We start from the raw sequence: 23,860 nt of genomic DNA, 5'->3' as shown, positions 1-23,860 counted from the left end.
TATCAAATTCAGTCCCGGTAAAGGAATTTTTATTTACCACATGATGGCGCCCGAACAGGGACACTTTCTCATCTCACGCGCCGGCGGTGAGTAGCAGGCCCGGTCTCCTGCCACAGCTGGACGGACAATAACGCGTACCAGCAGGATTTCCTGTATCTCCCTCCGGTCAAGCGGGGGCGACTGAGACTGCGATCAACACCCAGACGAGGCGGTGAGAAGTGCGAAGTATCCCGACCAGAGCCTAGCTGAGAGAGCAAGATCCGAGGTATACAGAGACCCACCAGTTCGAAGTCAAGCCCAGTTTCCGACGAGGCGAGTCGAGTCCAGTCTGGTTCAAGTTCAAGTTACCGAGGCCTTCCGTTTCCGAAGCTACCCGGTGAGTACCATTACTGGGGAGGCATTTCTGACGTGCACATAGGTTGTGCCGGTCAAGACGGGTTTGGGTACACAAATCCGGTCTGCACTGTTTTAGCAGTGTATCTGTACTGTTTAGCAGTATATCAAGTATTCCGAAGTATCTAGTTATTGTCAAGAATTATGCTTGGTGGTCAGTTATGCAGACGATCATCATTGTTGTTTCAGTTAAAGGTTTAAGGTTTTAATGTTTAATGTGTTAAACGTCCTGCATATTGTGGTATGAATGGTTGTTCATTATTGTGCTTTTGTATTTAGTGTGTTCAAGATTAAGTATCAGATCAGATTGTCAATATGCCGCTCTTTTCGAAATTAAGACAGATCACTACTAGAAAAGGGGTACTTGAAGAAGCCGTCCCTATTCCTCCTAGGGATACTCCAGGGCACTTCATGTATCACAAACATGGCTTAGACGCTATATTATTTCTTGATTTATGGGTAGACTACACCAAGGGATTACCAGAAAGTCAGAGATGGCCCGCAGCGGGAACCTGGGATGCAGAGTGCATCATGAAAGTCGAGGAAGAGTTATGGAAAAGGAAAGTCAGACAGTCACAGAAAGACGCCGTCGAGTTATGGCGTAAAGAATCTCATAGACGTACAGAAAAAGCACGTAGACAGGAAGAGAAGAGTAAAGAGAGTTCAAGCAAAGTTCAAGACAATTTATTAATTGAGGAAGGTATCCGAGTGAAATCAGAACAAGTAGACAGACAAAGAAATGCCCTTATGAATGGTATGTATCCCCTTCTGGCCGAAGGATTACCTAAGGCTACTCCAGAGATACCGAAAGACTTGCCACCCCCATTATTCCCAATCAAGGTACATCCTAAGGGGCATCCTAGAACAGCAGAAGATGTTTTTCTTTCCTCATATTTAGATGACGCAGCTCCCGAGTATGCTAATTCCGCCCCACGTAGACCGCATACCAGGGAGGTCCAACGCCAAGATCCAGCACCCGTATCCCTACAGCAACAAATCGAGTCACAAGTTCCGGCAAGCACATCTGTTTCTGCATCTGTTCCTACAGCTACTTCTATAGCTGTGTCCACACCTATAGTTGCTGTGTCACGTTCGACGAATCCTTTCACACCCGACGCCCCAGATGGGGCCACGGGAGGTGCTACCAATGATTTTTCTACGCCACCTAGAATAAATAAACTTATTTTTCAAGAGTCAGCGCATTCACGTACACCCAAATTCGTAAGTGATCGTACGCTTAAGGAACTTCTTATAGATTGTAGATATGACCCGGTGCTCGGTAAAGAGGACGAAATGATCCTGGCATCATTACGTATCAGACGAGCCGCAGGGTATTTAGCGAAGCTACCAGGAATGACTGCGCATCTAGATAAAATATATCATTTTGTTCAAACAGGGCGAGATCCAGAATGTATTAACAGAGCTATGGAATACCAGAAAGTAGAGATACAGGGGGAACTGTTACGTTTCCTCATAAACTGTGTGATCAGAAATCAAGACCGACCGGGGGTAGATCCGGAAGCAATGAAAATTCTTACAAGATGGAGCCAGAATATATCAGAAGGGAGACACGATAAGCAAAATTGTATAGTAGCCATGTGCCGAAAGATCCGTAAAGAAATAGAACGCCTACACGAAGATGGATTAGAGGCAGACGAGTTCGAACAAAGCGAGGAAGAAGGGTCAGGACTGCCCGCCGGACAGTCGGACACCATAGCCTATGTAGGTAGAGGAAGATCTTGTAATAGGAATCAGAATAGATGTCATACTGACTCAATACGTCCAATATGTCCAGATAATGACAGGAATTTCCAAATACCTATAATTAATATAAGGTCTAACGAGCATTCGTTCCAAACCGCCGACAAGCTACTCCGAGAACGAAGGGGTTATCATTTTCTCGATTCTATGGATGAACAAGATTTAGCAAGGGCAGCTGTCCATTGGGTGGACAGTCCCGGAAAATATAGTGATGCTACAGTAGTACGCACATTTTTGAATCTCACCCCAGATGAGCAGAGGTTAGCTGGGATTTATATGATTCAACAACTCATTATACTATATCAGAGTCAGCATTCGGACCCTGGTCCCTTACCTGACATATTGACTGAATTGCTTATGAATAAATGGAGAGGTCCAGGTACTAAATTAATTAAAGAAATTCTAGTATCAAGAAAGCAGTATATTCTTTTTGTATGCTCAGAGCATGTCTCATTGCCTGTCAAGGAAAGAACAACGTATCACCTGGATAGACAGAATCCCTTACGAGAAGTACACCCAATAAAAGGCGAGGACAATCAGTTTAAACGTGTATTTGTATATACGCCCATATCGAAAATAGAATTGTTAGAAATGAAGAAAGTGGTACCCAGTCATGACAAAGACCCAGCGGGTTTTCACCGAGAAATTAAAGACATGTTACTCATGGGAGAGTATACCTACCCCGACATTATGACAATATTAAAGGTGTTGATGCCTGCTGGCATTTATGAGAAACTCAAGGAAAAAGAGTGGGAGGTAGGTGACCAAAAGATAGAATGGTCAGCATTAGAAGCAGAAGAAAGGGCCCGAGGTCCAGGTTCGGGGCTTGGGGACAAAACTAAAGCACTACCAGGTCTACTAGTACAGGTACTGCCACGTTTATTAACTACGAAAAAGGAAGATTGGGGTACAATTTCAGCCTGTAAACAGAAGCAAGATGAAGACACTAGCGATTACTATGCCCGATTTGAGAAATGTTTTGGTATAAATAGTGGCATAAAAGCAAGTAGCGAATCATACCCGCATCTGTTTGTAACAAAATTAGTGGAAAATGCCTTGCCCCCAGTAAAGAATAGAGTATTAAAATTCGAGAGTACCTGGCAAGGTAACACTCCAACACAAATGTTACAAATGTTACAGTACCACCACAATAGAATTAGAGAGGAACAAGAACATGAACACAGACGCATGAAAGACACGAAAATGAAAATGCTAGTTTCCCAGACAGTTCCAGCTGAAGGACACAAAAAGGGTATGACACATTCCGATTCAGCAGGACCTGTAAAAGGGACATGCAATTATTGTAAAAAGCCAGGTCATTACGTACACGATTGTCCAGTGCTAAAACATAATATCGCCATAGGTAAAACACAAGAAAGATCACGGCCACTAAGACAAGATCAGAATGAACAAGGAGCTATGCAGCCTGCCCAGGCCATGCCAGCCGCACAACAGCCAATACAGTTTGTGCCAGCTGCACCACCGTTGCCTGTTGCTGCCACACAGACAACAACACGACAAATGTATCAGACCGCACAGTATGAATATCCCGAGTATCAACGTTACGCATGAACTAGCCTAGAGAGGGAAGTTGACTTACCCCTTATCGAGATTCCTGTAGATCAAGAAGGACCTTATGTACATAGTGAATTATTAGGTCAAGATAGAAAATTTTTACTCGATACAGGGGCAAGTCGAACAACTATAAAACGTAGTGAAGTTCCAGGGGCACCCCTCTCAGGCTCTCAGAATATTTCCCTTGGTTTTTCAGGAAAACCTATTGTTAATGAAGTATCACAGCCTCTTCCACTTACGATAGGACCTCTGACCCGAACTACAGATTTATTGCTTACTAAATCATGCCCAGAAAATCTGTTAGGAATTAAAACCCTGAAAGCCCTAGGAGCCATAATATGTTGTTCTCCGGAAGGAGTAAGGTTGTTTTTACGTGATTTTAAAGGTCACTATGTATCTAGAGACATGGATCCCCGACTGCAGACTTTACCTACACATCTATGGGCACAAGGCCCTACTGATGTTGGTTGCATGAATATTACACCATATCGAGTCACACTAAAGGCAGGAGTGGTGCTACCACGAATGCGACAATACAAGTTACCACCAGATGCTGTAATGGCTTTACTACAAATCATTGACGAGCTTATTGCCCAAGGAGTAGTTGTAGAAACAGACTCCAATGTATGTAATTCACCGATAATTCCGATTCTTAAACGAACAGATCCTACAGCTCCGCCAGTATATCGATTGGTTATTGATCTGCGCGAGTTAAACAAATGTATTGTGCCACAATTTCCTGTGGTCCCAGATATCTCGTCATTATTGACAGCTATTGATTCCGAAGCAACATTCTTTACTGTAATTGATCTCAAGAATGCCTTTTTCAGCGTCCCAATAGATCCGGAAAGCCAATATTTGTTCGGATTTAGTTTAAATGGGCGTAGCTTTAAATTCTCCCGCGCACCTCAAGGATTTACAGAAAGCCCCAGCATCTATAGCCAAGCACTGAAACGAGAACTTGACAGTATCCACATGCCAGTTAACACCGCCTTGCTTCAATATGTCGATGATCTGCTGATCACCGCGAGAAGCGAACCGGAATGTGAAAAAGCATCACTGACAGTTTTACAATTTCTAGCCGAAAAGGGGCACAAGGTGTCCCCTTCTAAGCTGCAATTCTGTGTCCAGCGAGTTGTTTATCTTGGACACTCGCTGTCCAAGGAGGGAAGGCAGCTTACACCCGACCGCATTCAGTTGATAGCTAACATGTCAATACCCAAGACACAAAAGGAGGTACGAGCTTTCATAGGCCTCACTTCATATTGTAGGCAGTGGATCCCTCAGTATGCATTTTTAGCAAAACCACTCATTCAGTTAACCACACAGGAGGCAGCCACACCGACTGTTCTCCCTTGGACTCAGGAACACACACAAGCTTTTGAAAGCCTAAAGAAAGCTTTATGTCAAGCACCCGTTTTAGCAACGCCATGTTACAGAAAACAGTTTACACTCTTTGTTACAGAACGCGAAGGTACTGCCTTGTCAGTACTCACACAGGAACAAGCAGGAGCACACAAACCATGTGCTTATTTTTCTAGTACATTAGATCCCGTAGCTCAGGCTTTGCCTGCATGCCTGAAATCAGTAGCAGCGACAGCTTTAGCAATCAGACAAAGCGATGCCATAGTGTTAGGACATCCATTGACAGTTCAAGTACCACACGCAGTAGAGGTTCTTGTAAATAGAACGCAAACACAACACTTGATTATAGCGCGACTTACAGGATACGAGCTTACATTGTTTCAGCCACATATAGAAATCAGACGCTGTAACACATTGAATCCTGCCACACTTTTACCTGTAATCGGAACAGACCCACTAGCTCACGACTGTATTGAAGTTATTACAATAACGACAAAACCCAGACAAGACTTGACAGATGTCCCATTGTCAGATCCAGACCTGACCTTGTATGTAGATGGTTCATGCATGAGAACAAGTACAGGAGAGTTAGTAGCCGCCTACGCAGTCACAACAGATACTGAAGTCATTGAAACTAATCGTATAAATACTTTGTCAGCTCAAGCCGCAGAGCTTATCGCTCTGACACAAGCCTGTATTCAAGCCACGAATAAAAAAGTCAACATATACACTGATTCACGTTATGCATTCGGAGTTGTACATGACTTCGGCGTGCTGTGGCGAGAGAGAGGTTATTTAACTTCCCACGGTGCCCACATTCAGCACGGACCCCTCATTCATGCATTATTAGATGCAATACATCTACCCACTGAAATATCAATTATGAAATGTAAGGCCCATACAAAGGTTACTGATATCATTTCCCAAGGCAATGATCTAGCCGACAGAACAGCTAAACAGACTGCTCAAACTCAAACCCCCGACATGACAAAGACAATAGTCCTGACACCGACACATTGTATGACAGTTAAAGATCCTACTCTTGACGTAATTGACATACAGACACATGCTACACCAGACGAAATAAAGAAATGGACTGAATTAGGAGGGATCCAAACGGACCAAGGATGGATGATGAAGGAAAAGTCTGTATGGTTCCTTCCTGATTCAATGGTCCAAGTTGTAATTAACACTATACATAGTCCAGCACATCTAGGAGAAAAAGCTATGCTAGACAGCATTCAACACATTTGGTTCAATAAACATTTACGAGCAGCAGCAAAACAAAAGGTCCGTACCTGTATGATCTGTTGTCAGTTCAACCCAGGAAAAAGCGTTCCCGTAGAACAGGGTGGATTTCATACTCCTAATCATCCTTTTGAAGTACTCCAGATGGACTATATCCAGATGGAACGATGTCGAGGATTCAAATATGTTCTCGTAGTTGTTTGCGCTCTGTCCCGTTGGACGGAGGCATACCCGGTTTCAGATTACACTGCCCCGACTACTGCCAAACAGTTGGTTCGAGAATTCTTCCCACGATACGGTTTACCACGTGCTGTTTACTCAGATAACGGCCAGCCGTTCTCATCCGAATTAATGAAACACGTTTCACTTCTGTTAGGATATCAGTGGAAATTCCACTGTGTCCGACATCCCGAGGCAGCAGGTCTCGTAGAAAGACATAACCAGATACTGAAAATCAGAATGTCCAAAATATGCAGAGAGAAAGGTGTCGACTGGGTAGTAGCGTTACCAGTTGCACTCTTTTACATGAGAATGGTAGCACACTCTCGAACAGGGCTATCCCCGTATGAGGTGATCTTCGGTAGACCACCAAATATGTGGGGGACGCCTATACCACGCAAAATAACTGATATTGACTGTAATATGCTGACAGATTACTTGGCTTCCTTGATGTCTGCACTACAATCTTCTCGTTCACAGGTAGCTGCAGCCTTTCCCGACAACACTGAGGTGAAACCCCATGACGTTGTTCCGGGTAATCTTGTCTTTGTGAGGAATTTCGACCGAAAGACTCAGCTGGAGCCCAGGTGGAAAGCACCCAAGTTGGTCCTGTTGACCACAAGAACAGCCGTGAAGATCGAGGGCCGCAAGGGCTGGATTCATTCAAGCCATATCAAGAAATTTCATGGACTATCCTCGGATATAGACATTGTGCCCTGCACTCCCTCACAGACTGATACAAAACTCCCTTTTGTTGAACCGAACAAATCTGAAAATTACAAACTAAAGCTTAGGCCCAACCAGTCGAGCAATTTGATTGTTTAAGTCCTCTCCAAGGTGAAGCGGTTGAATTGTCTCTGACATGTATCCCTTGGACCTGAGTAGAGAAATTACCCGAAAAATGTTGAAACGACAGGCGTATTGTAAATCACTGCGTAGCCACTGCATAGTGACATTATTAATTTTGTTTTTATTGAGTCTTTTAATAATTATTACAAGTATGTTGTTGCACATATATTACCCTATTTCTAGACATGTTTATAATGTTGCTGCTGAACATTCTTTTAGTGACTTACCTCCGCATGAATTGTCTTATAGACTTGCGCTGCGCAATAACACTTTCATTAGTATGTTACATCATTCCCATCAGACTAGTAATGCCACCAATTGTTGGGTGTGTGGCCGGCTCCCTCCCTATCAGAATTATGAAGGAGTCCTGCCTTTCTTTCCACATCCATTTACACATAATGGCTCCTGTGGAGCATGGTTTAGTTTAATTAATTCCATAGACTCAGACACAGCAGTTTACCAAGATCATTGGGTATGGGGAAATCTGAACCTAGCTTTACTCAAGGTCTGTTACCCTGACAAGGAGGGTCGCCCCAAAAGAACAGGAACTGATCTAGAAAATGAAGTATATGGATTAGGTAATTTTACACCTAATCTCATGATTCTAAATGTCGTATCCGAAGTTGAACTAGTCTTACCCACCATGTCAGTATTCCCAGCGAAGGGTGAATTGTGTGTAAGAAAGGTTGGTTCCATACATATGGGCCATAGTAAATGCACTTCTATAGTAGAATTCAGTGATCAAGGCAAATCTTCATTTAGAGCTTCTCGCCACTCCTACTTTATATGTGGTCAGACGGCATATATGCGTCTACCCCTAGATTGGGATGGTACCTGCTACATTGCATTCCTTTTGCCACCTGTTTTCCTAGCTCCTCCTGATTATTACAGAAATATTCATTTAGTACACAACAGAGAACGGAGAGATCTCCCCATTGTCGATTACACTGAGATGGCATGGGACAAGTATGTAGATTTTAATAAAGGCATCTTTCCCTATATAGGTACTGTTACTAATAGTAAGCTGATACGTAGATTAACTAGAACCCTTGAAGCAGTAGTGAATGAGACTATTTCCGCCTTAGGCAATTTAACGGAAGAGCAGTCTGCTATGCGGATTGTTGTGCTTCAAAATCGTCTTGTCCTTGACGTCATCCTGGCTGATAGGGGCGGAGCTTGTAGGGTCATCGGATCAAGCTGCTGCGTATTCATACCAGAAAATTCGCCATCTGTATATAAAGCCATCACTCGCCTTCATAAGATTGTAAGCCAGATACACCAGAACCCAGGCACTTGGACTTGGTCCAGTTGGTTTTGGAATGCGGTATCAGCCTGGAGATGGAGAGTTTTATCCTTCCTAGGTATTGGCCTTCTCATACTATTTAGTTGCTGTCTATGTCTACAATGTGGACCAGCGATTTGTGGTCTGTGTGCCACATCGTGCATTCCACATCAAGATTTTCATTCAAGATCCCGGAAGAAGAAAGAAGAACAAATGATGCTATATGAACAGATCAATGGATTGATGAAGATTGATATCTCTTGAAGGGCAAGTAGGGGACAAGGAGGGAATGTGGAAATATGGATTTTTCTGGTCAGTTATGTCCCCTATCTTGGACCCCAACGGTTCCATGTGCATGTCACAAGTACATGTATGTTCCCTCCAGTTCCAGTTATGAAGACGCAAACACATGTGCGTCCACCGTCAACATGTCCTCTGTCAGATCCGCCATGAATAGGCCGGATATTCCATTCCTAAATATGAAAGGCCACCGGCTTTATATGGTTCACTTATGCCACTTTACAGTCCAGGCAAGTAGGCCCTGATTCTGTCATCAAAACTCCTCTTGCCTTCTGCCTCTGAAAGCTCCAGTCCGAGCCTGCATCTGTGACCATGAACTTTGTCTCATTCTCTGCGCGGCTCACGAAGCCTGACATCAGCCTATTCTCTGCCAAGAACTGTATTTCACCTTCGAATTATCTGCCTCCCCCTCAGCCGATGCATTCCTGCCTAGTAGTTTAAGTAAACATTCTACCAGTTACCAAGCAAAAAGGCCCAGCTTCTCTGTCCTCATGCAAGTAATTCATAGCCCTGTTACCATGGAATATTCCTACCCCCTCGCATTCAGTGTAGACACTTAGACGCTTGTACACGCACGCACAGTCAGTATAGAATAGATTCTATCCGAGAGTCCTTCTTTTGTGGATAACATAGTTCTTTAAACATAGGATGTTAGATATGATTTGGGATTAGGTTGACTTGACCCCCCAGACTTCTCGTCTCCACATATAGAGCTAAATGTCAAGTCCCCGTCACCCCCTAGTTACACGTCAATTACACGTCATACTGCTGCGCGCGCATTTAGGCCAAGTATTATCTTATAGATCCACCTATGTATTACATCATAACCAATCATGTTCCTTTTTTCTCCTTATTACACCCATTTTCGGTTACGCAGACCAAACGTCAATGTCCTTATCAATTGATTACGCCTACTGTATTCACTTCATTATAATGTATGTACTATAAAAGTTACTTCTTGTCAATAAAGTATGTACTTCACTTCCTGAACCCCCGTGGTGATGGAACTTGGAGCATCCGATTATAATCGATCATTGGAATAAAGCCCATTCCGAAACTCTAATATCACGGATTCTGCCTCTCATTTTACTGAGCTATTTTATAATGTTTCTGTATCAAATTCAGTCCCGGTAAAGGAATTTTTATTTACCACAAGCAGATAAGTTGTTTTTCATTCTTCTCCTGTTATAGGGGGTTGCTATTTGGCTAATCTTGGCCCCCAACGCCTCTGCGCACCGCTTCCCCAGACCCCTTTCATAAAGGTGATTCCCCCAGGGACACAGACGAGGAAGTGGGCTCCTCTAGGTCTTGGCTTCCGACGGCCACGGACTGGGTTCCCAGGGATAAAGTGGCCCAATATGTGGCGAGCCGTCTGCGCAACCCAATGGACAAGGACGATCGCAAGCGCCCTCGGGCGGAGTGCTCCTGCCCCAGTTTGGAGGGAAAAGTTGCCAGGACAAACTGCTAAATGCAGTGGGGCCTGTCACCAAAATTCTTGACATGGCCGAAGAGGCCAAGGTGTCCGGTGCCCTTATCTCCCCGGAAGTACTCTTGAGCTGGGTGCAGCGCGCAAACGTGTTTATTAGGAACGCACATTGCGTGCTCGCCACAGAGAGAAGGCAGTCGCTCCTAATTAAGGTGGACCCCAAGTTAGGGGACCTGGCTTCTTCGGAGGCAGGTGCCGTGGCCCAGGAGGGCTTATTTGGCGACCCGTTCATCAAAGAGCTAGGAAAGTTTGTGGCGATTTTCACCTCACTCGACAGAGCCCAGTCGAACATCAGGAAGGTCTTTACTCCCAGGGTTTTCCAAGGAGTCTTGGCAGGGGCCGCACGTCCGGCCGCTTCTCCAACTCTGACAGGGGGAAAGGCTCCGGGCCAGGACAATATCAGGACAATGCCCGCTTCAACAATTTCTATCCCACCAGAGGGCAGAAGTTCCGTGGCCGTGGAGGCCGAAAAGGTCAACAACATGGTGCTGGAAAAGGCGAGTGTAATGCCCTCGGCAAGCTTGCAGGTGGGAGGGCGCTTGGCGCTGTTTTTCCCGGCTTGGGTTACCCTCATGAGCGATGCTTGGGTGCTGCAGACGGTCCATGGCTTCCGGTCGGAATTTCATGGCCGGCCACGTCAGCTAAGCCGCCACCGCCACCCCATCTCCTTCTCGCAGCGAGATACCGAGCTGGTACGCGAAGAGGTCTCCGCCCTCCTCCAAAAAGGGGCAATTTCCCCCACTGGTGGAGCATCCCATTGGTTTCCTCAGCAACCTTTTCTTAGTCGATAAAGTCGACGGCGGCCGGTCATCAACTTGAAAAGTTTCAACAAGTGGGTGGTTTACCGCCACTTCAAAATGGAGGGTATCCACCTCCTCAGGGATGTGCTGAGACTGCTTGACTGGATGGTCCGACCTCGACCTGAAGGACGTGTACCTGATGGTCCCCAGCTTTCCCCCTCATCGGCGTTTTCTACAATTCAGGTGGGAAGGGCAGGTTTTCGAATTCACCACGCTCCCTTTCGGGCTATCCTCCGCTCTGTGGTGCTTCACAAAGATCCTCAGACCGGCGGTGGAGTTCCTGCGCGCGAAGGGTGTTCGAATGATCGTCTACTTGGATGACATGCTCTTTCTGGATCAGTGCCCCAGAAGGCTGTCCAGCCAGTTGAACACTGCGGTCGACCTCTTCCAGGGACTGGGATTTGTCATAAATGAGAAGAAGTCCCTTTTGGTACCGGTCAAGTGTGCAACCTTCTTAGGCTTCAATGTAGACTCCGTGTCTTCTACTGAGTCTTCCCGCTAGGAAGATGGCGCAGATCAGACACAAATTGCGCCAGACCTTGGCAAAGACACAGATTTCCTTGCGCCAGCTGGCGCGTCTCGTAGGTCTTCTCTCCTACTCAATACATGCCATTTTCCCCAGGCCTTTACATTACAGAGCCATGCAGCGCCAAAAGGCGCATCACCTCAGGAAGGGTTTGACGTACTCCCAGTCAATAGCTCTGACGGACGATGTAAGGGACGAGATGGAATGGTGGCTCATCCACATGGAGGCGTGGAATGGTCGAGCGATATTCGGTTCTGCTCCGGATATCGTCATCGAATCTGAAGCCAGCCGCTCCGGTGGGGGAGCAAGGTGTGGAGAATTTTCCACTGGTTGAGCTTGGTCCACTCGGGAACAGTCATTGCACATCAACTGCCTGGAGCTGCTGGCAGGGTAGTTCGGGGTGCAATGCTGGACGAAGGACAGTGTAAAATTGTGCGTCCTTCTCAGGATGGACAACATCTCTGCGGTCCGGTACATGAACCACCTAGGTGGCATCAGGTCCAAGAAGTTGGCGAACCTAGCCAGGGATTTTTGGCACTTCTGTCTAGAAAATCAGATCTCAGTGACGGCAGAATACCTGCCGGGGCGGGAGAACGAAGTGGCTGACTGGCACTCCCGTCACCTCTCGGATGCCAGCATGTGGAAGCTGGACCCTCAGGTCTTCTCTCAGTTGTCGGAGAAATAGTGCCCCTTCTCGGTCGACCTTTTTGCATCATGGCTAGATCATCAGCTACTGAGATATTTCAGTTGGCGGCCAGATCCTCAGGTGGAGGCAATGGATGCGTTTCTCCAGGACTGGCAGCGGGAGCACGGCTATTCCTTCCCTCCATTCTCCATGATCACGCGAGTGTCCGCGTTGCTTCGCCGCCAGAAGACGGAGGTGGTGTTGATCACACCCTTGTGGAGGTCTCAAGTCTGGTTTCCGGTTCTTCTGGAACTTTCCTAGGATTTTCCAATCTGACTCCCCCACTTTCCTCACATTCTCCTCAATCCCGATCTCGTTCCCCATCGGCTGGTAGCGGAGGGAACGTTGAGGATAATGGCCTGGTGGATCTCCGGCGTTGCTGGTTGCTCCCAGGCCTTGCGGGAAAAGCTGAGGACTTGCTCACCAAAGTATGGGCCGACAGCACGACCAAGAGTTACCGGTCAGCCTGGCAAAGATGGCGTAGTTGGTGTGTGCGACAGAGTGTCGATCCCGTGGGGGCAGACGTAGTCCATATCCTTTATTTCTTGGTGAGTCTGGCGGAGGATGGTGTAGCTTATAGGTCTATTAATACCTTTCTCTCTGCGATTTCAGCTGGTCATATTATAGTGCAGGGTTTCCCGGTGGGTAAACACCCTTTGGTTTGTCGGCTTCTCAGAGGGATTCGCCTCTCTCCCCCTCCGGAGCCTCGGTATTCCGTCCTTTGGGACGTGAACCAGGTGTTCAGCCTTTTTCTTTTTTGGCAACCAAATAGGTTTCTGTCTCGTAAGGATGTAACGGCCAAGTTGGCAATGCTGTTATGCCTGGTCTCGTGCAGGTGCGTCTCAGACGTGAGGGCTTTGGACATATCAGCCAGGGGGTTTTCCCTGGAAGGGGTATCGTTCCCAGTAAGTAGAAGGACCAAGAGTAATACCAGGGTCATTTCGTACCCAGCGTTTCCGGACTCCCCTAAACTGTGTGTAGTGCAGTGCCTCAGTGCTTATGAGGAATTGACTGAGGAAACTCGCCCTGTGGGTGAGAAGCAGCTGCTCATTGCGCTAAGTAAACCGTATACAGCAGTCTCGTCCCCGACCATCGTAAGATGGGTGCGTTGGGTGATGCAGTAGGCGGGGATTGATACTAAGCAGTTTGGTGCTTACTCGGCGAACGGATCGATGGCCTCTAAGGCTTTTTTCCTAGGTGCGAGTTTGGAAGATCTGATGCGCACAGCAGATTGGTCTTCTGACGCCACCTTTAAGAGGTTTTATTTCAAACCGGTACTGGAGGTGGCAAGGTTAGTAGTCGACAAGCTTTGAACTGGGATAATCTGAGCCTCCGGTCCTGACATAAAATGAAAATGTGCCTAGCTGTAGTGCTGGTAAGTTTCAATTCTATTAAGGACACAGAGTCAAGGATTATCCCGCCCAATGACCTCTGAAGATGTGAACCCTCCCTGTTCTAATGTAAGTAAGCTATTCAGGGGCATTTGGAAATGAGGTAATGAGTTGATGAAGTTATTCATGTGTTGTTGTTTGATGGTGTTATACTGCATTTGGGTCCAGCTCAGTCCGCTGACACTACCTATTTTGCAGGAAATGATGGTTCCAAACAAAAAGCGTGAAATCCGACAGGAAATGGTTCGCGTGAAGAAAGAGGAAGTGAAAACAGTGTGAAGGGACTATGCTAGCTGGCTGGAGTGTAGACAGCGAGGAAGGACTCCTGTTGAGACTTTTTCTTTCCCTCTTGTTCATGGGAAATGTAGTTGGTTTTTGTGTTTTAAAATAAAGCGAAGGAAGGGGGGCGCTAGGTGGCGCTGATCCAAGATGGCCGCACTATCGTGAGGCTCCTGCCCGACCGGGCACCTTCATCATCCTTCAGGCCATCCTGACCACACCATTCTTGAAACAAACCTCACCGCTTTGCCCTGGAGAGTCTGCTGATTACAGCGGTGTGAAAATCGGTGCGCTCCTACACTGGCGAGCGGCGCTCCCTGCTGCGGCTCTACCTTTCGGAGGCCGTTGCCTGTGCGGGACCCGACGCCTGCCTGCTGTGCACACTACTCGACTCCCCGGCTCTGGGGCCTGCTCCGGACCGATGATACGGCGGCCTGCGGGAGACTACGAGGCTCGGGGGTGAGTGCGCCTGCCCTGCGGTCGCTAGCGGACTGCGGGGGGGAGACGGATCTGGGACGGGGCGTGCCCCGAGGGCCCCCGGATGACCGATTCCTGCTGTCCGTTGCTGAGGAGGCCTGATACTGTCGCCCCCCCCCCCGGGCTGCGAAAGCTGTGCGGGCCGGAGAGCCCCGTTACCTGCCTCGCTGGGACCCCGGTGACTCTCGCTGTTCCTCCTTGCTCCGAGCTGCCCCTGGGCTCTGGGGGAGCTGGCCGCCTGCCTGTCGTGACCTGAGGCCGGCTGTGGGGACCGGTGGCATTACGGAGCTCCGTGCTGGGTTGTGCCCGAGGCCTGAGGCAGACGCCGCGCTGTTGCTGCCCTCTGGAGGTCCCGCTGGCCGATTGGAGTCCTCTGTCAACCTCGGTGTTGGGGGGAGATAGGCGCCATCCCCTGCGACCGGAGAGCGGTCTGCGGCCTTCCCGGTGGCGGACTGCGGGTGCACCTGGGCCTGGCCTTGCTCCTGTGGTGGGGAGACTGTGGCGCCTGACTGCTGCGGCCCCCCTCCCTGGCGTCTGGCGACTGGGATGCCGCCCCCGCTGGGGCCCTTCTGCAGCCTTTGGATCCTGGCCCTCTTCCCCCGCCGCCCTTGCTGCCTGTGCCGCTCGCGGCTTGCCTCTTGGCCTGCCACCGGAGATCGCTGAGGACACCGCTGGGCGCTTCTGTGCCGCGTGGCCGGGGCGCCGAGGAGCCGACTCCTGCCGGCTGGCTGGTGGGTGCCCCGCTCGCCCCCACACCCTTCCCGCGACCTCGCACTGCTCTACACCTTCCTGGTCGCTCTCGCCTGCTGGGGCTGCTGCTGACCTGTGCTGGGACCCGTCCTTTCGCCTGCCGGCTACGGATTGAGGACCGGGACCCGACCCTGGTTGAGCTGCGGCCTTGCGGTGTTCGGGAACGGAGTCCCTTCACGCCCCGACTGGTCATCCCTTCTGGTTGGTTTGCGGGCGGCGTGGTGGGCCCCGCCCCCCTGGCCGCGCCATGGGTCGCAGCGACAACCGCCAGTCCAAGCTGTCATTTGAGACCAAGAAAACCCCCGCTCCCCCGCCGACGCCCGGTGCGGGTGGTGGACCTCCGGCCGCCGAGACCCCTGATGAAGACTGGAAGTCCCTATTACTTGGCATGAAGCAAAGCCTCTCGACTATTGACTCCAAAATTGACACCATGAATGCCCGATTGGACGGGGTTGTCGCTAAACTAGATCAACACGACATCCGGATTCAGGAGACTGAGGAGCGGATTTCTGCCCTGGAGGACGGCGCCACTTCCGCAGGCAAACAGATGACTCCAATGGACAGGCTCCTTAAAATAATTGCAGACAAGAATGAGGACCTAGAGGCCAGGTCCCGTCGCAATAACGTTCGCATTCTAGGCCTTGCGGAGTCCACCAATACGGGGAAAATGGAGGCCTTCATTGAGAAACTTGTGATTGAATTATTTGGGAGCGACTCCTTCTCCCCCCACCTAATCGTTGAAAGAGCGCTCAGGTCCCTGGCTGCCCGCCCTCCTCCTGGGTCCCCACCAAGGCCCATCATTGCGCGATTCCTGAACTACAGGGATAGAGATGCTGTACTACGTCGTGCACGTGAGATAGGTACAGTGCGACACGGCAATACGACGCTCTCCTTCCCTGACTTCACTGCATCTGTACAGGAGTCTCGACGCAAATTCGCTGTCGTCAAAAAGAAATTACAAGCCCGGGAGATTCCTTATGCCATGCTCTACCCTGCGAAATTGAAAATATCTCACCAAGGCAAACAACTCTTTTTTCAGCAGCCGCAGCAGGTTGAAGACTTCCTCAAACAGCATAGGAGGGATGAGGCTCGAGAGAGGGCGGCGTCTCCTCGCTCTAGGTCGCCCTCACCGCTGGGACAGCAGGACTGACCGCACTTGCGATTGTTACAGGGCCACGTGCGCATGCCACTGCGGAACTTCTCCGATCAGGTTACTGCATTTTCCTGGTGAGGTAACCTTCTACTATTATTGATGTCTGAACTGGTAACTGTTTACTTCGGTGCTTGGTCACCCATCTCCGTCCCACACTAAGAGGCCGGACGTGACGTCTGGGTTCTGGTGGGTGAAAGAAAGGAGTTGGGTGGCAGGTTGGGCGCCCCTAGACATTGTCCCCCCGATGGGTGAGCCCCTCTGCACCCCCCCCCCCCAGTGCGGTAGGGGTTGCTGCTCTACAGTTTTCAGGTTCTGGGTTGGTATTCATGGGGATGGGGAGGGATGGGTGGGATCAATATTCCCGGCCAGTTGGGGTAGCCGGTGTGGGAGGGCATAAGTTACGTTGTTGTTATTCTCAAACCACTGAATATTGCGTAACGAATGAGCGGAAAAGGGACAATGGGATGGCTCCCCGGGGGTCCATCTGGGCTGCTACGCTGACTGCTTTGTACTGTACCATGCTGTCATTACCTGTAGAACATTACTAGGTCGGGATCAATGGGAGACGTAGGGGACACGGGACCTGTGCAACAATTTCAGCTGGTCTTCTGGAATGTGTGTGGGTTGAATGATCCGAGAAAGAGGCGACAGGTCTTGGGTTATCTAGAGAGGCATGGAGTTTCTATTGCCATGCTTCAGGAGACACATCTACGGCCCGGGGGATCCCTCATTCGCATTGCGCTGGGCCGCCTGCAGGGTATTTTCGTCCTACTCAACTTATGCTAGGGGTGTGACTGTGCTGGTGCGGCTCGGGATGGGGTTTATACCGGCGGGTACCGAGGTGGGGCCCTGTGGCAGATATTGCATGATCTGGGGGAAGCTTCACTCTCACATAATACTGTTCGCTTGCTATTACGGCCCCAATGTGGATGACCCGACGACTCTTCTGAACATGTGGGGGAGGATACAGACACTGGGCATCTCTCATGTCATCCTGGGAGGCGACTTCAATACCGCGCTTCGGCCGGGGGTGGACCGCTCGCATCCTCAGCCGTCTCATTACACTCATACCCAACGCACCCTGGTTAACATAATGGAGGAGCATCAGCTGATCGATGCCTGGCGACATCTTCACCCCTCACTCAGGCAGGGCACACACCACTCCGCTGTACATTCCACATGGGCCCGCATCGACTATATATTTTTGTCAGCTTGCATTGCCCCATGGCTGGTCAAGGCGTGCCACCTGGCGCGCACATTTTCAGATCATTCCCCTGTGTTGCTGTCGCTGCGCGTTCCCCTTGATGTGTCCCCATACCTGAACTGGCACCTCAACCCTGCGCACCTCACCAACTCAGTATTTCTGGCAGAATTGGAGGACGATATAACAGACTTCTTTAACCGTAACAATAGCACAGTCTCCAACTTCACTACCGTGTGGGAAGCCTTCAAGGTTACTGTGAGGGGGTTGTGCATAGTGAAGGGCGGAGGGGTCCTCAAATGCCTACGCGGGGACGTGCGCAGACGGGAGGCTGAACTGTTGCTACTAGAGCGCGAGCAGGCGCAAAACACACATGATCGGGGGGTCGCAGCGCATCTTCGGGAGAAATTGAATGAATATACAGACGCTGCCGCTAAGGAGTGCAAGTTCCTGGGGAAGCCTTATGTTGCGTGTCTATATGGCGAAGGTGACAGACCCGGTAAAGCATTGGCTTCGACGGTACGGCCACCTCGTTACCAAAATTACGTGTCCTCTCTGTTGGATGGACACGGGGTCCCGCAGAGGGACACAGCGGCTCAGCTCTGAGTCCTTACTGATCATTACGTCGATCTGTACACCTCCCGTAGGACGACTCCGCTGGCACTGCAGGAGTATCTTGATGACACCGCAGTGGCCTGGTTGGGCCCATCCCAGGAGAAATTTCTGCATCACGAATTGGAACTTGATTAGATCAAAGACGCGATAATGTCCATGAAGTCGGGCAAGGCGCCGGGTTCGGACGGCTTGCCGATAGACTTCTATAAAGCTTTTATCCATGTCCTGGCCCCTATACTGAAGCAACTGTATTACTCTGCCCTGGAGGAAGGTATCCTGCCGGGGACGATGCGCGAGGCCCTCATCACATCTCTATTGAAGCCGGGTAAGCCCCCGGAGCAATGTGACTCGTACAGACCCCTCTCTTTGTTGAACACGGATAGTAAGATACTGGCGAAGGTCCTAGCGACGCGCCTTAATCTACTGATGGAGCGTCTCGTCCTTCCCGACCAGGCCGGGTTCGTCCCGAACCGGGCGACTTCCCACAATCTGCGCACCCTGCAGGCAGTGATTCAGGACATTGATCCCCGATGCGAGGCCGCGGCGGTTTTCCTGGACGCCACCAAGGCGTTCAACTCCCTTGAGTGGGATTACCTGCTGGCCTTGTTGGAGCGGATGGGACTACCCTTCAACTTCCTGGACTGGGTCCGGTTGTTGTACTGCCGACCTCAAGCGGCGGTCCTGCTCAATGGGTCCCGCTCTGCCCCCTTCGTTATCCACAGGGGCACCCGTCAGGGATGTCCTCTCTCTCCAGTCCTATTCGCCCTCGCTATAGAGCCGCTTGCGGCCAAACTTCGGCAACACCAAAAGCACCGATCCCTTATTTATCCGGAGCGCCAGCTGCTCATCGCGTTAAATGCGGACGACATGACGCTGTACGTCCATAAGCTGCAAGAGAACCTTAACCCCTTATTGCGGGAGGTGACTAAATTCGGCGCTATATCGGGCGTACAAATAAACTGGGCGAAGTCTGCTTTATTCCCCCTGACTGACAATACCGCGCAGTTCCCATTAGATTACCCCTTGGTGTGGGAGGCGGATGAGATCACATACTTGGGGATCAGGGTGACCAGGAACCGGGAAGCTCTTATTAGAGCGAACTACGGGACTGTCATAGACAAGCTCTCCGAGAAAATCACGCAATGGAACCACCTTCCGCTGTCTATGGCGGGACGCATCTCCCTGATTAAGATGGTAGTACTTCCCAAATTGTTGTACCTCTTTACCAATATACCATACAGGCCTGGGGCATACTTCTTCCGGACCCTCAATTCCCAGCTGTCCCGACTTATATGGGGCGGAAAGCAAGCCAGGATGGGACTACGGACGCTTATGCTGCCCTATCACCAGGGTGGGCTTGATGTCCCGAACTTTCGACGGTACTATGATTGCGCCCAGGGCCACTTTGCGGTGTACTGGTTCCATCCCCCCCCCCCTTTATGGCTCACCTGGCAGTGGAGGATGGGTTTATGAGACCCGAGAAACCCTCCGGCTATCTGTACACAGCGGCTCGATTAGGGACTCGCGACCCCACTACGGTGGATTGCACCGTTCGAGCCTGGAAACGCATGGCAGATTCCATGAACGTAGGGTTTCTGTATTCTCCCCGTATGACGCTGGCACATGACCCCAGACTAAGTGTCACCCGCGAGGAGCTTGGACGCAAGCTGCTCGCGCGGCTGGCGGTCCACACATGGGGCGACCTGTATCACCAGGGGAGCTTTCGCGCTGCATCCCACTTTTTTGGAAACACCGTCCGATCGGTAATGGATACATTCCTTTACAACCGACTGCGGCAAAATATTAGGGCTATCACACCTAACTTCCCTGATGAGCCAGACACCATGGCGCCTCTGCATGCCCTGCTCCAGACGACCACCCCGACGCATGTAGTCTCGATGTTATATAAACATGTGCAGGCGGCACCTTCCCCCCCCTCTCTTAAGGCGCGGACTGACTGGGACAGCGATTTGGGTGCCCCAATGTCAGATGCCCAGTGGGAAGAAAGCTGCTGTCACACTACGGCAGTGACGGGCAATGCCCGCCTCCGCTTGGTACATTTTAAGTTCTTACATCGCCTTTACTTCACCCCGACTAAATTGTACCACTTCGGACTCCGGGATGATGACCGCTGTCTGCGATGCCGAAAGTCAGGAGCGGACTTCATGCACTTAGCATGGTCGTGTCGGGCGGTGGCTGAGTACTGGGTGGCGGTGTTCGCGGCCCTCTCTGTCATGGTCGGGGTGGACATACCTCCCTGCCCTATGATTGCCCTTCTGGGTCGCTCATGCCCCACGTTAAAGACGCATCAGAAATTCTTCGCGTTGGGGCTCTTACTGGCTAAGCGACATGTGGCATGCCGGTGTGGGCGAGGGCGGCGCCCAAGTTCAAGACCTGGTTGGCTACGATGACAACCTGGCAGGAACAACTTCACAGCTATGCTGACCTCTTGCCTCACAGATCCCGCCCCAAAGACTTATGGGGACCCCTCACTGCATACCTCCTGCGCTCTCCGAGTTCTACTGAGGGAGGGGAGGAGCTGCACGATGACTCGGAGAGGGACGGCCCGCCTGCTACACGCAGTCCTGCGACTGCCCCCACAAACGTCCACGCCTGATGCATCCCCTAACCCCACTTACACCTTCACCTCTCAACGCATGCTGCGCACATCGTTTCAGACTTGCCCTGACTTGCCGCACTCTTTCAGCTGTGCTTACACACCACGCACCGGATGCTCGGGTAGGGTGGCCGGTGGTTTCTTTAACTCCCCCCCTGATTCTATAATAGCGCGTGCAGCGTAACGTTCTAGATAGTAGCACCAAGTTCTAGTTCCCTGATGAGCTCATCTTACACCCTCCCAGCGCAATGGCCTGGCTGTCCAGGGCGGAGCTGTGCCGCCCCTTGCTCCTAATTCATACTACAGTGAGATTCGCCGTACGGCTGCTCCACGCTGATCAATCCTTTCTGCCACATACTGTGTATGGTGGACAAATCCTGGGAGGGCTTCGATGTTTGATGTTCTGTGGTTCTCAGGTTGGTTAATACAGATAAACGAAACCTGAACTACCTGCTGTTGTCTTTACATTGCTTCGTCACTACGCATCGTTGCATATTTGTGCAGTTTGTGTTCTTACCCCGCTGCCGGCCCTTACGGGTTGTAGACGTTAGAGCTGTGTTAAATTGCGGATCCTAGTTAGACACTGTTCGTTGCACACGATACTGCATTGACGCTCCCGGCCTGTTCAATCAGGTTGTAGGTGATGAGCTGTGTAATAAATTGAGTATGACCAATAAAGGTTTTTCAAAAAAATAAATAAATAAATAAATAAATAAAGCGAAGGAAGGAGGCATAATCCTCGCCTCTGTGTCCTCAATAGAATTGAAACTTACCAGCACTACAGCTAGGAACATTTTCATTCCTATCCTGCAGTCTTTGAAATGGGTGTAGCACCTGGCCAGGTGGCTTTGGTAGAATCTGATATATAAGTGAGATTGCATGTGGTTTGTGTTTTCACCAAAGTGGTCTTCCACTCCCCATCTCTAAACTGTAAATGCAGGACTAAGTGCTTTGCCAATGGAAACTTTAGACACTTCTTTAAGTGCTTGTAAGATTAATTAATAATCATAGTATTTTATGTGTACTGTTATTTTAACAGTGGCAATTTGCCCTACCCCCAAGATCTGATTATGTCAATGGAATATGTTTGCCTTTACTGTATTAATGGCTCTCCCTGCATTTCTTGTTAGGGTCCCATGGAGTGTTTTAGAAACGTGCTGCGCGGATGATCAAGACCTCAGAATTAGACTTGTTTTAAAGACCCAAACTACCTGAAAACATGCCTGTTCCACTACCTGTGCTAGTCCTAGGGAGTATTACATCATTGGTAAATGCAATAAAATAAAATATTTGTCCCCAGCTTTACTACCCTACGCAGTGGCCTGGGTGATAAGGAGCACTGCTCACCATCCTCCGTTTGCAGATTGTATCTATGTGCCCAATTTTGACACCCACACGCCTGAGTTTAGTTTTTTGCCATGACCCCCTGCACAGACTGATTTCCCAGGCCTCCTTATGCCTGATTTCCAGCACAAATGTCCAATCAACACGGCTGAATGCTTTTTGGGAACAGACTGACCTTTTCCTTGGCGTCCCGCTTAATCATGTCTGTAACATGCAACAACTCTTTTGTATTGTTACCCTATTCCAGCCTTTAATACATCCTGATGCTTAGTAGTTCATAACTACCTGTCTAGTCCCGCTCCTAATATTTTAGTGAGTAGCTTAATATCTAAATTGAAGAGGGAGGTAGGCTTGTATGACAGGTTCAGTTATAAATTAAAACATTTAGGCCTCGGTCATGGTCGACGCAAGAGCCGCCTTAAAGAAAATATAATTTATTAACTTTGTAAGGGATCCCATTTTAAAGTGTAAAGGTTATAAAAGTTTTATAGAGAGGGGTATGTGGATTTGTACACCAAAATAGTCTCTTAGTTAACTGCGCAATGGAGGTGGTCAGGGAGGATTATCTCTTGGGTTCCTCCTTTCTGACATTTTTAGGTCTCGCCTGACCCAGCGCATGCGCTGGTCTGGCGAGACTTATAGTAAGTGCTTCAAAAATGCTGCCATGGCTGGCCTAGCGCTTGAGTTCACGCGAGCGTGCACTCGCGCAGCCGCCATCTGTCTTTCACGGGTCATTAAGCATGTGAACGCTGCAGCTGCTTTCACTTTTGCAGCCACACGCCTACTCACTCCGCCCTGTCCGTGTCCATGTCTTTACTTTTGCTATAATCGCGGCACCCGCGCTTTATTTTTAACATTAAAAGTAAAGCACGGGCCGCGTTTATAGCAAAAGTAAAGAAATAGACTAAAAACATCTATTTCTTTACTTTTGCTATAATCGCGGCACCCGCGCTTTACTTTTAACGTTAAAAGTAAAGCGCGGGTGCCGCGATTATAGCAAAAGTAAAGAAATAGAAACATCTATTTCTTTACTTTTGCTATAATCGCGGCACCCGCGCTTTACTCAAATCCCCAACCTCTAAGCCTAGGGTGGGCTCACCATGTCTTGTAACAGCATTCTTTTTCCTACTTTGGCACTTTCAACTGCTGCTGCCTGCATTGCTCTGGTACATTCTTTGTCATCGGTTTGTTTTGCTAAGGAGTGCTAATGTTCACCCATTAGCAGCGAGATTCTCACATTTGCATTTGAAAGGCTACCTTTGTCTTCACATCTACTGAGCTGGACTGTTTACTAGGAAAACAAGCATTGCCATAGCCAATAGGTCTCACTTTTGGGACCTTATAAGTATTTAGTTATGCAGCACAATATGTTTGGTGCAACAACATCAACTGTTGCATGGCTAAACACTTATAAGGTACAAGGTTTAGCCATGCAACAGCTGATGTTGTTGCACCAAGGATATTGTGCTGCAAAACTAAATACTTATAAGGTCCCAAAAGTGAGACCTAATGGCTATGCCAATGCTTGTTGGTTATAGAGAGGG

This window comes from Triturus cristatus, chromosome 2_1 (genome assembly GCF_964204655.1).
Source record: "Triturus cristatus chromosome 2_1, aTriCri1.1, whole genome shotgun sequence".
Lineage (NCBI taxonomy): Eukaryota > Metazoa > Chordata > Amphibia > Caudata > Salamandridae > Triturus > Triturus cristatus.
This window is presented reverse-complemented; position numbering follows the sequence as displayed.